At 36.6% G+C, this 17,949-nt stretch overlaps 1 pseudogene; it reads right to left on the bottom strand.

Annotated features, from left to right (window-relative positions):
* Window positions 1–11,195: 11,195 nt before the first annotated feature.
* Window positions 11,196–11,859, bottom strand: LOC110310068 (annotated as a pseudogene).
* Window positions 11,860–17,949: the final 6,090 nt, after the last annotated feature.

Genomic DNA, 17,949 nt, shown 5'->3' on the forward strand with positions numbered 1-17,949 from the left:
AATATATCTCAACTGAGTCAGAGTGGCAGACTTCAAGAAACTCAACAATAAATGTTTGAGAGGATGTGGAGGTATTTAATACAGCCACTTTGGAAATCAGGTTGGAAATTTCTCAAAAAAATTAAAAATAAAATTACCATACAGAAAAGCTATTTCATTTCTGGACCTATAATTGGACAAAGTCTTCCTTAATGTAAAGATATTTGTGTATCCATGTCTAGCACTGCTTTGTTCGCTGTTGTAAAGAATTTGAATCAAGTTTTGTCCATTAGCATAGAAATGGGTATTAAAATGTTTGGTGTAGTTTAAAATTTTTCAGGCCAAATTCATGACACTATTAATGATATTCTATTATGCTTGCAGACAGGAGCCTACTTTAGCTGTCCTCTGAGAGACTCTACCTAGCACCTGACTCAGACAGATACAGAAATCCAGACCCAAACACTGAATGGAGCTTTGGGACTCCTGTGGAAGAATAGGGGGAAAAGTTAGGGGCTCTGCAGGGGATAGGAACTCACCATTCAATATTTTTTTGTCATGAATGAAATGGTATCCATCTAATAGCTCCATCTAAATAAATAAATACTCATTTAGATCATAAACCTCAAAAAAGTATTTAAAACTTAAGGGCTTTAGTCCATTGTGACCTTGGTATTCTATTAAACCTTGTGAATAATGACTGCATTAGCTCTTAAACTTCAAACTGCCTGTCAACATGAAATGCCAGATTGTTTGCTTATTTTCTGTGAATCTTTAGAGATGCAGAGTGTTTCCATTAAATATATATCTTCACTATGAACTATCAAATTGTTTAATAAAATCCAATAAAAAACTTAGTATCTTCTAGTAAAGTAATCGTTGTCAGCAGAAAAAATGCAGTCTGTGTTTCATTTTTAACATTACACATAATTATTGAATGTTCACAAATTTACAGACAGAATGGCCTAAAGTAGCATACCGGAAATATTGATTTCAACACTTACAATATTGTGCGATTGTACTGAAGAAAGAGGCATCTGACCTAACTTTAATTCTGGTTTCTTTGTCTATAAAGAAAAAGAAATATGTAATACAATTGTCGACCTTATGGACAAGTAGGTAAGGTTTCAGAGTTGAAAGTTAATATTAATACTAAATCATTCTCCTATATGTTGTCAATAAGTAATAGAAACTATACTTATGAATATACTCTGCATTTATTTGCCCAGAAAGGAAATGTTAGCTATATTTTTAATGCATAAGACTAAGATCTCTGAATGAAAAAAAATCAAAGAACTAAATGAAGAAAAATATTCCATATTCATAGATTTGAAGTGTCAATATTTTCAAATATTTAGTACTCCCCAGCTTTATAAGAAGGTTCAGTGAGATCCAATTCTAATCGCCATCAAGCTTTCTTTTTTCAATATATATATATATATATATATATATATATATATATATATATATTTCAGCAAACTCATTCCAAAGCTTATGTGGATAAAAGGGCTTAAAGAGCCAGCACAACTTTGGGGGAAGTAAGAAAGTGAAAACTCTGACATCTCCCAACTTCTAGACTTACTACAAAGGGTCAAACATGAGAAGCTTTCAGTGTTGGTGCAAACCTTACTCAAGAAGATAGATGGGAGAAAAATAAAAGCCCAGAGGTAAAACCATAGTAAATAAAACTAATCTTAGCAAAGGAACAAAGACAATACAATGGATGAAAGTTTGTCACTTTTAACAAATGATACTAAAACAAGGGCACACCCACCTATGGGGGAAATGAAGACACAGCAATGCATCATACAAATTAGCATTACGTAGATCACAATCCATCTCTTAAGTCATAAGAATCCTAGATAATAACAAATAGATGATACAGGATATGGTGGACCTTGAGTTTTAGAGATAATATTTTTGAGACTGTCACTAAAAGTGCAATGCAAAGTGAGAATAAAAAGTAATGTTAGTCTTCCATGTATAAAAGTTGTCTCTCTCTGTCTCTCTGTCTCTCTCTCTGTCTCTGTCTCTCTCTCTCTCTCTCTCTCTCTCCCTCCCTCCCTATTATTTTAAGCATCTCTATGACTATGCTTAGATATGTATTTTAAACTTTTCACAATGATCTCAAATTTTGCTTCATAATTTCATAGTAATTGAGATCTCATGTAGAAACACTGGAAGCAACAAAGCTATCTAATTATAATGCAATGACAAGTCAGCAAGGGAAGGAATATTAACCACCAGGTCAGATGTATAGTTGGCAGATACTTTCTCCTATTCTGAAGATCATATCTTATTATGTTATGCCTTTGTTACAGAGATTTTTAATTTAATGCAAAACCACTTTCTATTTTTTTTTTGCATTTTTGCCTTTGACCCATTAATTTATTCTTCTTATTTTGAATTTTCACAGATGAACACAGTGCTTCTTTGTGACATCTACCTTCTATTCCCTTACTCTAATGCTCCATGCCCCCATTCCTCAACTTAACTATATGATTCCTTCCAGTTCCAAGTGTTCTATTTTAATTAACCTACTGAGTGTCATAAGAGCTACCCAAGTGTTTGTGGCTTTAGGGTTATTCATGGGGACATGATCAACCTATTAGTAGCCAGTCCCAAATAGAAGAGACCAAATGACATTCTGTGATGGCTGACTTGTCTGAATTTAACACAGGCTGAATTTGCCTGAAAGGATAGGGTCTCCATTGAGAAAAAGCCTCCATAAGATCCTGCCACAGGTCATTTCTTAATTAGTGATTGATGGGCAATAGGGGACAGCCCATTGTAGGTGGCACCATCCTTAGGCTGGTGGTCCTAAGCTCATGGTCCTCGGTTCTATAAGGAAGCCGATGCAGTGACTTGATGTGACAGGATGGGTTGGTACTCATGGGGGCCTCCCTTTTCTTCTTCTTCTTTTTTTTTTCTTGCATATTTTTTTCATTGGGTATTTATTTCAATTACATTTCCAATGCCATCCCAAAACTCCCCCACACGCTCCCCACCCACTCCCCTACCCACCCACTCCCACTTCTTGGCCCTGGGGTTCCCCTGTACTGAAGCATATAAAGTTTGCACGACCAATGGGCCTCTCTTTCCACTGATGGCCGACTAGACCATCTTCTCATTCATATGCAGCTAGAGACAGGAGCTCCAGGAGGGATATTGATATCCCTTCAGCTCCTTGAGTACTTTCCCTAGCTCCTCCATTGGGGGCCCTGTGATCCATCCAATAGCTGACTGTGAGCATCCACTTCTGTGTTTGCCAGGCCCCAGCATAGTCTCAGAAGAGACAGCCATATCTGGGTCCTTTTAGCAAAATCTTGCTAGTGTATGCAATGGTGTCAGCGTTTGGAAGCTTGATTATGGGATGGATCCCCGGATATGGGAGTTTCTAGATGTTCCGTCTTTTCGTCTCAGCTCCAAACTTTGTCTCTGTAACTCCTTCCATGGGTGTTTTGTTCCCAATTCTAAGAAGGGGCAAAGTGTCCACACTTTGGTCTTCGTGCTTCTTGAGTTTCATGCGTTTAGCAAATTGTATCTTATATCTTGGGTATTCTAAATTTCTGGGCTAATATCCACTTATCAGTGAGTACATATTGTGTGAGAAGAGGAGAGGTTGGGGAGGGGCCATGTGAGGAGAATGCTAGAAAGAGAGGGAGACTGTGATCAAGATGCAAAGTGAATAAATACATTTTTTAAAAATTAAATTACTTTTCCAAATTAATATATTTTTGGATCAATATGACTTACAAAGGACATAGGGTGGTACAGATGGGGAAAACCAAATTCAGCCTCAAACTTGGGTTGTGAACTTGAACATAGCATTGGGTAAATTTGGATTATGGAGTTGAACATAACATTAGGTAATTCATTTTTCCTACTATATTAAAATTTTTATTTAGCTTCTTGTGTAGATCAACAATTGATAACCTAGCACTAAGTCTCTAAATAATATGTCATATTAAAGGTTACTTTTTGAAATTAATAAAATATGAATACCTAAAAAGGTAAAATTAAATTAAAAAGAAAAAAAGGAAAAAAGAAAAGAAAGCAGAGCAGACTGAGTAAGCCATGATGAGCAAGCCAGTAAGCAGCTCTCCTCCAAGGCTTTGGCAACAGGATTTGCCTACAGGTTCCTACTGTGTTTGAATTCCTGATTTCCTTTTATGATTAACAGTGATATGGAAGTGTATACAGAAAAGACTCTCCCTTTGCATTGGCCATGGCTTATCATCACAGCAATGCTAAACCTATGATACTCTCCTACTCAGAGAGACCATGGATTTCTAATAACTCCTCAACTATGGATGGTGCCCTCAGTGGCTCTTTCCCCTCCGTGCTAAAATTTTAATGAGCTTGCTCCTCTGCAGGCTTTAGATCTTATCCAATTAAAAAAAAAAAGTAAAGAAGAGCACAAATGTATTATCTAGCCCAATGTCATAAAGAGAATTCCCTACATTATCTTCTAGTAGCTTCTTAATATGAATCTTATATTACAGCTTTTAGTATCTTTTAAGTTGATTTTGTAATTGGTGGAAGAAGAGCATACTGTTTGTTTGATAGATTACTTATTGGATACAGAAATCCAGTTTTCAAATATTTACCCAGATGGCATAATGTTAAATGAAAGAAACCAGGTATGGATATGTAAATAGCTATGGTCTTCCTCCCTAATAGAATCTAAGTAAAAGTAGTCTTAGACGAGCAGAATGTCAAAACCTATGCCTACAGCATGTTTAAATAATGTTAGCAATTGTTATGCCAATGGTTATGAAAGGAGGATAATAGTGAACAATTAATAAATCAGTGATATAGGAAGGCTTATGGGACTCAAGAGAAAATGTTTGTCTAATTCATGTGATTCATACCCCTATTCATTTCAGGATGGGAACGAGCACTCATTTCACTACAGGCAGAATGGGTTATATGTACATCACCACTGCAAAGACTCCATTGCACATGAGATCATTTACAGCACATTTTAGTGAAAGTCTCTATACCATCTGCCCAGTGGAGTTTCCAGCCCATGGAACTTACAGACTCACTCACTCATATATATATATATATATATATATATATATATATATATATATATATATTTTAACAAAAGAATTGAATGATACATCAAAAATCAGTGAAGTAGCAATTCCTTCAATGTAAGAAAGATTTTTATATTTCAATATTCATAGTGACAAGGGGATTTTTTTCCTTTTCATTATTTACTTATTGAATATCTATATGCCAAATTCTGAAAGGCGCAGACAAACATAAATGGGAACAATTTAGATATGGCATTTAACTTCGTGAAGTTTAAAAATCAATGAAATTATAATCATTCAACATTAACTTAATCTTTTGTATAGTCAAGAATGGTTTGAAAGGAATAATACATAGGTAGAATTGGGAAGTCTATAAACAAAAATGTGGCCCAACACTTGCTAAAGACATCATAGAATGATTGATACTTGAGGGAAGAAAACCTAACCAAATAAAGTATACCAGATTAGGTGTTAAGTGTGTGTGTGTGTGTGTGTGTGTGTATGTGCGCGCGTGTGTGTGTGCAGACATATAGTATATTTTGATTAAGCTCAACCCTCATTTCATCTTTCAAATTAACTTATCCCACTACCATTCCCTCCAAAGTCTGTAAGTTCCTTCTCATTTCCATTAAGTCTACTTTATATCACCCACACATGCATGGATATAGGGCAATCAACTGTACCATGAATGGCCTCCCAGATGTTGCATCTTTACAGAAAAACTTACTCTTCCTCTTTCAGTAGCTATCAGTTTTCAAAACTCCACAGTTAGGTGTGGAACTTTGTATCTACCTCTTTTTTCTGCTGGAATTTTTTTTTCTAGCTTGAGCTGGTCCAGGTCTTCTTGTATACTTATGCAAGTTCTTATGTTCAACTGCCTTGTACCTAAAAACAACAGTTTTCTGGTAGTCATCTATTACCTCTGCCTTTTAGACAGACTCTGGCCCCTATTTAATAATGATCCTTGAGCTTTAAAAGGGGAGTTGTGGTATGGATGTTGCATTTATGAATGAGTACTCTGTGCATTGAGCAGTTGTGAGCCTCGGTGTCTATTACCACTTAATGTATAAGGAATCTTACAAGGTGAGGCCTGAGAGAAGAACTCATTGTGTGTCTTTAGCAGTTAGTACAATATTATGTCCATTTAGCAGAATAGTAGTGGATTGAATTTTAGTACTAATTTAGAGTAGAATTATAAAAAAACGGATTATTTTATTCACTTGGATACAAAGATCCTTCAGCAGGAAATTAGCTAACCAGCCACAGGATTAAACTTCCTTGCAAATCCTTAAGTATTTGCTTCTAACTCACAAGTACTATCAATAAAGGATTGAAGGAATCAACATTCTAAGTTTATTGAAAGTGAGGCATACATTGTCAGGATGGAGGAAGAGTTTATCACTAGAAAATCCCAGCAAAGATGAATTCTATGTCTAGAAATAGGTTATTTATGGGTAAGCAAGATTACCACGCATTGTAGCAAGCACATATGAATATACTCTATGCCAACTCCAATTTTGAAAGCAAATGCAGACCATTCTCCTGTGTGCTTCTGGTAAAACAGCATGTGTGGACTACACTATATTGGGTGTGCATCTGTTCATAACTGCATGGTTTCCCTTTAACATGGTAATTATTTTGATAATGGATATATGAACCAAGCTAAGTTCATTGGAAGTGGTTTCCAGAATTGTTCCAAAGCTTAAGAGGACCCATCTATATTTAACTATGAAATTTACAAGCTTGTATCTGAAATTTAGATGTGATTAAATCAAGAAAACACAAGATAAAACTAATAAATAATGATGTAAAGAAGGAAAATGGACATAATCACAGTGGACTGGGAGTCCCTTCTTAAGATTACCTCTAACAGTATTCTTGACTCTTTACAACTACACAGGGTATTATAAATATGTTTTAGTCACAACATACTGATCATTTTTTTCATTAACCTCAAACAATGTGTCCTGTTAATTGTGAAACAATTAACTTCAATGATCATTTTAATTGAATATATTTTAGAAACAGTGTTGAAGTTTCCTCCACCATTAAACTTATAATTATACTAATTATTGAGAACTAAGAACATGCATATCAATTTTGTTCACTTGTATTGTTGGACACACAAACACATTTGCATTTTCTACACACACACACACACACACACACACACACACACACAGTCTTCAAACAAAGGTTAGCTTTCCTGGAGTTCAGATGCTATACTCAAAGATTAATGAAAATAAATAACCATCTCATTTCACTGACACATCTAAAAATCCACACCAGGTTTTCTTCCTTAAGCCTCCCAGCTGTACAGAAAACTACACAAACCAGGAAGGAATTTAATCCTTACTTAAGGAGATATGTTAATTTAGTTTTTAACTATAACAAGGACATCATAGAATTTGACTTAATTTTGAAATCTAAATGAGTATAAAATATCATTAATAGTATAAGTTAATTTCTTATCTAGAAATATTTCATAGGATACGCAGTCCAATCCATTAAGATAATAAATGGTAGACTTACCACCTACAGACTTCAGAAGCACAAGTTTTAACCTTCCAAGGTTAAAAAGTAAACTGGTAGCCAGGAAGATGCCATTTGTTCTCCTTGCTTTGTTGGTCACTCATTTGCTAGGCTGTTAAAAAAAACAATAAACACTCTTTCTTGATTAACTTCACTAGAAAATGTATTAGATGCATCATTATTAACAGATTTTTAAAAAAATATTCTTTAGTAAGTAATTTGGAATATTCTGTGTCATTAATATGACTTTTAATTAAGAAAGTCATATTTCTTTCATTAACACATGTTTGATTAAACTGTGGCCTTAGAGAAATGTGTCGCTGTTGGAACCTGTCAGAGAACGGCTCAATGTTCTTTCAACAAAGCAAATAGCTCACAGAGCAATTTACACTATTAAAAAGAATCTTCTTAGGGTGCACTGTTCTACTCTAATGGCTATGAGTAGCAATCCGTTATGGAATTTTAATGGTAGGATTATAACACCAGTTTCTAAAATGAATCATGGTTATTACCATTTAAGGTATGGCATGAATTGTGGTTGCAATTACTTAGAGACTTTCATAAAGCAATAATACCTGTATATCATTTTCTGGAGCATATCATTAACTTAGTAAGCTGGAGAGCTGTTATCACAAACCTAAGACAAAAGATGGGATGAAAAAGGAGGATTGCTATAAAGATAAAGACCTACCATTTACTCTAAGTAAAATTCAAGCTAGTTTGAAAATAAAGCACTAAAAGAGGAATGTTTCCATTTCAAGTTCAGAACCTTCAATGTATCTTTATTTGCATCTTGTGTGGTTTTAATGTAGAGAGGACGTTTGAAATTGCTGAGGCTAATGGGCTTTGAATGGTTTTACTTATGGTGTTCTTGTTAACGAATTAGTTATAGTTTGATATAAAGAAAAATTAACATGGATCTTTATGTGACTGAGTTAAAGTCTTTTGCCTGGTCTTATTTCTGTTGTTTTTTCATGTTTGACTGGTATCTCTTGGAGGCTTGCTCTTTACTAAAGGGAAAAGGAGGGAGAATGGATCTAGGAGAGAGTAGGTAGGTAGGAGTAAGTAGGCATGGAGGAAGGAGAAACTGTGGTATGGATGTACTGTGTGAGAGAAGAACCTATTTTCAATTAAAAAAAGAGAGATAGAGAGTAAAAGTTTCAAACTTGGGCCCCTCAACCCACTCCTCCTTTCTCTACCTTATATTTGCAGTTAGGTAAGTTCAAATTATGAAAGAACAGTATATTGAGACTATTAAAGCTAATAAAAATGATATAAATTTTTCAACACCTAAAACTTAATTAGAGGAAAATCTTGGACAGGAAGACAGGCTCCTCAAATACTATTAAGAGAATATTCCTTTTTGTCAGCTATTGTTCCATTCTCTTAGGATTTTCTCCCACCTTCTCAACATTATCCCTGAACCAGCAGACTTCTTCCTTTTATAAGTAATGTTTGAAAGCTCAATTATCTTCTTGCCAAAGGAATGAATTACAGACATCCTTAAAATCTGCCACTAAATTTGATCATAATTAGAAAAATCGTTTGAAGAGATTTCCTTTTCTTTTCTTTTTTTTACTATAGCAAGTCAAGGAAATATATTATCTCAGATACAAATGACACTTTTGAGAGTTTGTAAGCTACATTTTTCTGCAGGGCAAGAATTACTAAATTGAAATTGTGTTATCTATGAATTTATGCCAGATCTCTTTTTACAAATTAATTCAATGATTGCTACATTAGTCTCTCAGATTTTATTGATACTGCTTCATATGAAGTTTAGTGGCTCACCAGAAAAAGTATTAAATTAGCCGTTATAGGTATAAGAGGGTTGACGTGGATCTCCTTAGGTTTTTGGTTGGCATGTCTCAAGATCAGAGTGAACTTGAGGCACACTCTTCACTTGATATACAGAAGCAATGGAAATAATTGAAGAGACAAACCCTTATAAAAACCCCACCTCCCAGCATCCCACCAGATAAACTGAGACTCCACACTGACAAAGCTAGGCTGATTCCCTGACAGGTTTTAAATTGGCAGTTGAGGAGACTAGGTCTAAATCTCTGTTTCCAAGAACTGGGCAATTTCAGGCAAGTACAGACCTCAGAAGCTGCCCTGACACCTGACATGAGTCAAGGACAATGGGTCAGCAGCAGTTTCCAGACCTCCCCAACAAGTTTCCAGTCCTGAAACACAAGTAATGAAACATCTATAGAGATGGACCCAACAGATTAACATAGAGGTCACCTATCCCAGAATTCCTTAACATGCTTTAAATCAAGCCTGCAATCTCACTTGGATGTCTCTCTTTGTTGGTAATGGGAGGCCCCATCATGCTGGACTTCTGCAGAAAAAAACACTCTTTGTATTTATACACTATTTGAGTTCAGAGTATCATTTTTGGGTGAATCATGGACCCTTACAAGACCAAGGTCAAAGCCAAGAACAATGATTAAAGTGAATGTTTAATGGAAGAATTTGCTGCTCATTTAGAGCATGGTTAAAATCTGGTTTCATCGTAGAGACTCAGAGAGGAACAGGGACAATTTCTTCATTTATCAATATCTTCTTTGGTCTACACATATTTTCTTCTTTTTTTTTATTAGGTATTTTCCTCATTTACATTTCCAATGCTATCCCAAAAGTCCCCCATACACTCCCCCCACCCCCCTACCCACCCACTCCCACTTTTTGGCCCTGGCGTTCCCCTGTACTGGGACATATAAAGTTTGCAAGTCCAATGGGCCTCTCTTTGCAGTGATGGCAGACTAGGCCATCTTTTGATACATATGCAGCTAGAGTCAAGAGATGCGGGGTACTGGTTAGTTCATAACGTTGTTCCACCATACTTTTAAGAATATGGTGGTTGGAAAGACACTGCATGCTTGACTATGGAATTTGTAATTTAGCCAAGACTAAATGAATTGTTCATATAAGTAATGATTTCCAACTATGAAATATATTTAGATGTCTGTGGCAGTAAAGCATCTTACTGAAATATGAAACAAAAGCTCTATTTTGTTGCAATATTCAAGTGAAGCTACCTGTTATGAGCAAAAGCTAGAGAAATTAAGAAGAGAAAGAAGTAAAAATTTCCATAGAACTCTTAAACAGAGAGACCTTAACTGACCAATTAACTAATAACAATTTAAAACTAATGTAGATAGAAGTTGAGGAGCCCCTCTTCTTGCAAACAAGCACAAAAGCAACTGGTGGAAAGGAAATAAAGATGGTGGGCAGAGGACAGTCACAAAGAACTGTATTGTGGCATATTCAGACTAACATGGGCACTGTCACAATAACCAATGCTGAAAGGATGTTTCCAAACTATGTTAGAATTACAGGCTGCATACTGTTCTCTCAACTGCTTAGAAGAATCAAGAGGCAGCTGTGAGCCTTAGCATTCACCATCACAATGAGCATGCTCATCAGTTCACTGCCAGCTCCTTCAATTTAGAACAGAGCATTTTCCCAGCTGGACAGACAGAGCACTGTTGGAGTTTGTCCTGATTCCTGGGTAGCCCACTGCTACTGAGGAAAGGCATGCTTCCTGAAGGAGGGCAGGGTTTCTTTGTTTTGTTTTTTGTTTTTTGTTTTTTGTTTTTTGGTGTTTTGTTTTGTTTTGTTTGATTTGGTTCTTTAGATATCAAAAGGTGAGTTTAATTGACTGGCAAAAAGAAAGCTGGTGAAAGGAAGGAAGGCAAATTTTGTCTGGTAGGAATTAGAACCCAGGAGCTCCATAATCATCCATCGCCTACCTGCAGTTATAATATGGTTAAAAATGCACATGTTCAGAACTTCAGGGAGCTCCTGGATTCTTCATTTAAGATCCTGTTCAACTGTGGCCACTGTGTAACACTTCTGCTGAGTTAGTCTCTGAACCAAGCAGTCATGGAATAGGCTTCTTTGTGGGTGCATGACAATCAAATTTTGGATGCTTGAAGATTCTAATGCTCTTGATACTTCTCCAGTTTGTCAGTTTCAGCTATGACACAATCAGTTACACAAGGGGTATGCTTGGCATACAGACAGTCTGTCACTGACTGCACTAAGCCCTTTTTGTCTTTAATGGAAAAGTTAGGGAAGTTGATTAACAATGAGAATTTGGTAATAGGAGCCCAGTTGTGTATCACATTAAAGGTACAAGTGGGGGTGATGTTGAGGGGTTTCTCCTTCCTTTAGGACACTCGAATCTTTCTTTCTTTCTTTTTTATTCAGACTTCCATCTATCCTCTTCTTTAAGTCTCTCACCTCTGATGAAAAGCATTAGCTACATAGTCACCTATTTACCTGTTTTCCTTCTCTTCCCTGCATTCACGCCTCACACTTATGTCTTCTAGTAATGCAATCTTTATGGTGCCTTCCAGGAAGTCCTTGGGCTTTTAGCCTGCTGCCCTGGAGGAGGATATTGCTCAGAAACAGTGATTTAATCCTCATCTTCTTTCATTTCTGGTCATCTTCCTCCTGCATTTTCCTACTAATATTTCCTTAGGTCACTGATTATTAAATAATCATATATATATATATATATATCATATGTATGCATACATATATATATGATGGCTAGGTAAGTATAATATACTTGATATTAATATGTCAATTATTTCATAATTTAATGGCAATATATTTTATTAATAATTATGCATGTATATATGTATATATATCTGAAGCATCAGATCCATGGGTTATAATCTTTTGCTCTTTACTTGGTTTAGGTTTTAGTTCACATAGTGTCTTCAAGGCTTATCAACTTTGTGATATATAACAGAAGTCAAACTTTCTGAGTCTGAAAAGCCTTCCATTGTTGGGACATCTGCAGAGTGTTAGTGTCTTCTGGATGCTGAAATGAGGGTCTTCCCACATAGTTTGAAGAAAACCCATCATAGTATATTGAACTCTTAATTATTGCATGTAGTCATGGTTTTCCTAGAATGGGTGAATGCTTTGTGAGGAAACTCTGTGTGTGTCTGGACTTCCTGGCTGAGAGGATGAATGCTATTTCAGTTTTTTGTTTGTTTGTTTGTTTGTTTCTTTTTTGTTTTGTTTGGTTTGGTTTGGTTTGGTTTGGTTTGGTTTGGTTTGGTTTGGTTTTTGGTTTTTGGTTTTTCGAGACCAGGGTTTCTCTGTATAGCCCTGGCTGTCCTGGAACTCACTTTGTAGACCAGGCTGGCCTCGAACTCAGAAATCTGCCTGCCTCTGCCTCCCAAGTGCTGGGACTAAAGGCGTGCGCCACCATGCCCGGCTATTTCAGTCTTATTAACTTGTGCACATCTAGATTTCTGAAATGTTGTCTCTGCTTTTGTTGTTTGCTTGTCTGTCTCATTCTTTTGTTGTTTGTTTGTTTGTTTGTTTGTTTGTTTGAGAAAGGATCTTACTATGTAGCCCAGGATGGCCTTGAACACTCTGCCATTTCCCGTTTTAGCTTCCTGAGTGCTGGGATTGCAGGCATTCACCACCATACTCAGATCACAGCTGCCCAGATGTAATTGCCTTCCCATCACTTGCTTGCTTTACCTGATCTGTTAGCTTACAACTCTCTAATAACATATCTTTTAGTGCTTACCAAACTCTGGAATTTATGTTCAGAGTCTTGTAAGATCATCTCTCAGTCTGAATATGAAGCTGCTATTCTGAAAACTGACAGTTTTTTAAGATTCAAATTGCCCTCTACCCACAGACACAAAAGCACTCTCTAGTATAGTCAAGCTCTTGGGCCTTTATAGCTTCCTTGTTTCTATGGAGATAGATGGGTTTAGTTATTACTGTGAAGGGCTAGGATTATAGGAACAGAAGAGGTGGGAATTTGCTTGGACACTCCAGGTGCAATTAGCATCTAATGAATCTTTCCTCAAAATAGATCAGCTGTGACCCCATTAGTCCAGAGTCTTAACTGCTCAAACTTTAGGTAATAAGATGCAGAATGATAACATACAGCAGGGACTCTGGGAAGGGCTTCTGGTAGGGGAAAATATTTACTGAATAAACAGTCTGGTCACCAGAGAGAAAATGACTCATCTGTGTTTTCCTATTTTAATGTGTGAAAGTGATTTTTTTCCTCTTCAAAGGGATTGCATTAAGTCACTGGAAACCAGATTGCCAAACTCATTTATGAAGATGATTAGGGCCTAAGACTATAGAACTGTTCACAGCATACAGAGGACCCTGGGTAGTATTGCTGTTCCACCCAACTTCCATAACTGTGTTAAGAGATTTAATTTTTACTCTGGCAGAACAGAACATCTACAAGCCTTTCTATTTACAGTGTGTGTGTGTGTGTGTGTGTGTGTGTGTGTGTGTGTGTGCATTTGCAGAGTAATACACACACACACCACTCAGACAAGACAAGGAATTAACAAGCATATGGGGCTAGTTGAAGCTACTTCATTGAAAAGGAAAGGATGTTGTATTCTATCACATTTCTTTGAGCAAAATGCACAGGTTCTTAATAGAGTATGGTAGGCCCACTTCTTTGGCCTTCTTTCCGAATTAGTTGTCATGGTAACAGCTCTGTACAGGAGCCAAATCTAACAGTTCCTGGTATCATCTAGTTCACACTAATCTTGTTCTAACTATCAAGATATTTGCTGCAACAACAAAGGAGACTGTGAGGGGGATGGGCACCATGGAGAACAGGCCAATAAAAAAGTTACAAAGTTCCTGGACAAAAAACACCCACCCATGTTCTGACTTGCTCCTTTTGACGCAGAATCTCAAAAGTTTCTTATATGGTTCCTGTGAAATTGGGCATTAATTGCTGCGGGCAGTAGTGGTTTCAGTCAATTACTGTTTCTTATGCTTTCCCTTGAAGCATTCTTTCTAGTCCATTCATTTTCCCCATGTTGGGATCATGAATGCACTTGGGAAAACTCTTCATGTATAACCAAATTTTGAACATAGAAATCCTTCTCTCTTTGGTTGAAATATTACTCAATTTTCTCTAGAGAGACAGAACTGATATGATCTATCATCTATCTATCTATCTATCTATCTATCTATCTATCTATCTATCATTTATATATCTATCATTCATCTACTATCAGTCATCTATTTATCTATTGATTAATTATAAGGAATTAACTCATTCTATTTGTATTCCTTGGGATTTCTACTGCTGGGTCAAAGCATCATGACCAAAAGGCATGTTGGGCAGAAAAATGTTTATTTGGGTTATGCTTCCAGATCATGTTCCATCATTGGAGGAAGCCAGGACAGGAAATCAAGTAGGTCTAGAACCTGGAGGCAGGAGCTGTTGCAGAGGCCATGAAGGCATGCTGCTTACTGGCTTGCTTGCTCATGGCTTGCTCACCCTGCTTTCTTATAGAACTCAGGATCACCAGCCCAGAGATGGCACCACCCACAATGAGCTGGACCCTCCCCCATTAAACACTAATTGTGAAAAGTGCCCTACAGCTGGATCTCCTGGAGACATTGCCTCATGGAGGCTCCTGTCTCTCTGATGACTCTAGTTTGTGTCTAGTTGACACAGAAAACACTATTCTAGAAGCTGAACAGTCCTTGGGTCTACAGCTAACAAGGCAAAGGTCCATGACAACTGACGGCATTGTATGAGAATCAGGAGAGATAGTGATTTAGGTTTCCTGTAAAGCCTTAGTTCAAAGGCAGATAGATAACAAAGCTTAAGCCTTAAAACAGCCAAGCAGAGTCTTTCTTACTCAGCCCATTTGGTTTATTTAGACTTTTGGACAATTGCCAGAAAATCTACTTTTGTCAATCTACTAAGCCCAGTGGGTAACCACATTAAGAACAGGTATGCTTTCCAGGTTAGTTTTATTTCTAACTTGATACAATCTAGAGTCATCTAGGAAGAGGGAATATCAACTGAAGACTTGTCTAGATCAAGTTGACATGTGGTGGTGTCTGTGGAACACACTCTTGATTGCTAGTTGATATTAGGAGGACGCAATCCAATGTGGGTGATAACACTGTTAGGCAGCTAGGCTTGAATTACATAAGAAAGTAGCCACTTTCCACTAGTTCTGATGCAATTCCCTGCTTAATTTCTTGACTTCACTCAGTGATGGATTATGACTTGGAGATATAAACCAAATAACTACCCTCCTGGTTCCTTTTGTTCAGAGCGTTTAATCATAGCAATAAAAAAGAAACTGCAAGAAACAAATGGAATTATGTTGAAATAAATGGTTTTATTTTTATGGCCAAGTCATACTGTTCCTTAAAATTAAGCATCATAGTGATGTGGAATGTTAATATGTATACATAATTAAAATTAATGTATTATTTATAAATAATTATATATATTATAAATTCTCAAAATTATTAAAAGCTCTTTTTTCCTCAATTGGATAAAGAGAAAATTGGATTTAGTAAATTGCCCAAATTAAATTATACAAAAGTTTGTAGCTATTTATTGACAGGGACAAGAGCCAATACATTAAAATATAATTTCATATAACTGCTGAACATAACCTTCCCACTGAGGCTAAAAGTATGCCCAAAGTATTCTAATATTCTTTGGTTCATTGTCATTTAAAATCTAAATGTCTTAAAATGTAAACAACATTGATAGAACACTGATACCTTTTGAGCATTGTTAGTTCTCATTTACCTCTTGGAATTCAGGCAGAGAGCTCCCTCAAACACCTGCCAACACATTCACAGATGCAAGAATGCACATTGTGCCAAGGAAGACTCTCAAATTTGATGAGTTGCCTATTTTCTTCTCCACACACAAAGGCATTTAAAAGGTCTTTTGCAATACAGGATTTCTGGCCGAGCAGTATGTCTAATATACTCTTCCTTTCCCCTCTAGAGTTTCACTTCCACAGATTCTGTCTCCCCCTCCCCCACATCTTATGTCTCAATTTTCTCTGTTCTCTTGCCATTTGCTGGATATGCTACTACATAGCACCTATCATACCACATTATACCACGTTATTTCTTGCCCTCAGACCACATCCTTCTGAAGAAAAAAATGGTTTGGGGGCTTCAGAGGTAACTAAGTAAGTAAATCATGTAAACTGGAGTCTGAGTCCCAATACATTCAGTGTATGTGGTTGAGTGTTGAGCTCACTTGTTATCCAAGTGTTGAAGATGCAGAAACAGGAAGTCTCCAGGGCAAGTTGGCTAGATAAACTGTCACAGTCCTGGTTCAGAGAGAGACTCTGCCTCAGTATAACAGAGATCTATGCTTTTAATGTACTTTTGGATAATAACATCAGAAATTTTCTATTTAGTTATTTTGAAATATACTAAGGTACCTTCAAAGCTAAAACTTTAAAACTTTTTAAAAGTAAAATTTGAAGGATACCAACTCTACTTTTTTAAAAAGGTTATTTTCTCTACTGAGAATGATTGTTTAATATAATATATATATATATATATATATATATACTATATTATATAGTATATAGTGTGTGTGTGTGTGTGTGTGTGCGCGCGTGCCTGTATGCATTCATGAGCAGATGTATATGTGAGGTTGTCTACTCCCATCTCTGAGTCCATGTGAATATCTTCATGCACTTATTCACCCTTACATAAGCAAAGCAATGTTCTGGTTGACCCATCAGAAAAACTATTGTCTATATTTTCCACTCATATATTTCTGTTGTAGAAAAAGTCTACATTTTTCAAGGCTGCACAAGCAAGGAAAGTAGACATTTAAGTGGTATGAACATATTGAATAGTAAATCTTGCAGGATGACTGCAGAAGATGGATCATCAAGATAAGAAGGGAAGTTGAAACTGACAAACATACTGTGGGCAGGATTTTCAAGACCAGGAAGATAATTTTTAAAAAAATGGTTATCAAGGCAGGGCTTCATACCACCCTGTGTACAGGCTTAGTCATGACCTCTGTATTTGAATTTTTTTTCCAGTTGGTGCATTCTTCCAGCTTAATTACAGCCACCTGCTAAGGGGTGACTATTTAGTGGTAAACGGTCCAATCAGAAAGGGCATAAAGTTGGTTTAGGTTTGTGAGAAGTTTTGCCTCTTTGATCTCAGATTAGATCAAGATTAGCAGCTTCTCTAACACAATCTGAAAATGAAGAAGATGCCCAGAGAGAGTAGGCTTAAATGTGGACAAAGATTTCATCACTTACACCTGCTAGTTACTTTTCCATGAGTCTATAACCAAGGCAGCATGTAGAAGAAAGCATTTAATTGGTGGTTTACTCTGAGTTACAGACCATTTGTCCATAAGCATCATGGTGAGGAGTAAGGTAGTTAGAAGACAAGCAGGCATGGAGCTTGAACAGAAGCAAAGAGCTTACATGCTGATTAACTGACAGGATATAGGAGTGAGTGAGAGAAAGACACAGAGACAGAGAGAGACAGAAAGACACACAGAGAGGAAAGACAGAGAGAGAGAGAGAGAGAGAGAGAGAGAGAGAGAGAGAGAGAGAGAGAGAGA

The sequence above is a fragment of the Mus caroli genome, chromosome 15 (assembly GCF_900094665.2).
Source record: "Mus caroli chromosome 15, CAROLI_EIJ_v1.1, whole genome shotgun sequence".
Lineage (NCBI taxonomy): Eukaryota > Metazoa > Chordata > Mammalia > Rodentia > Muridae > Mus > Mus caroli.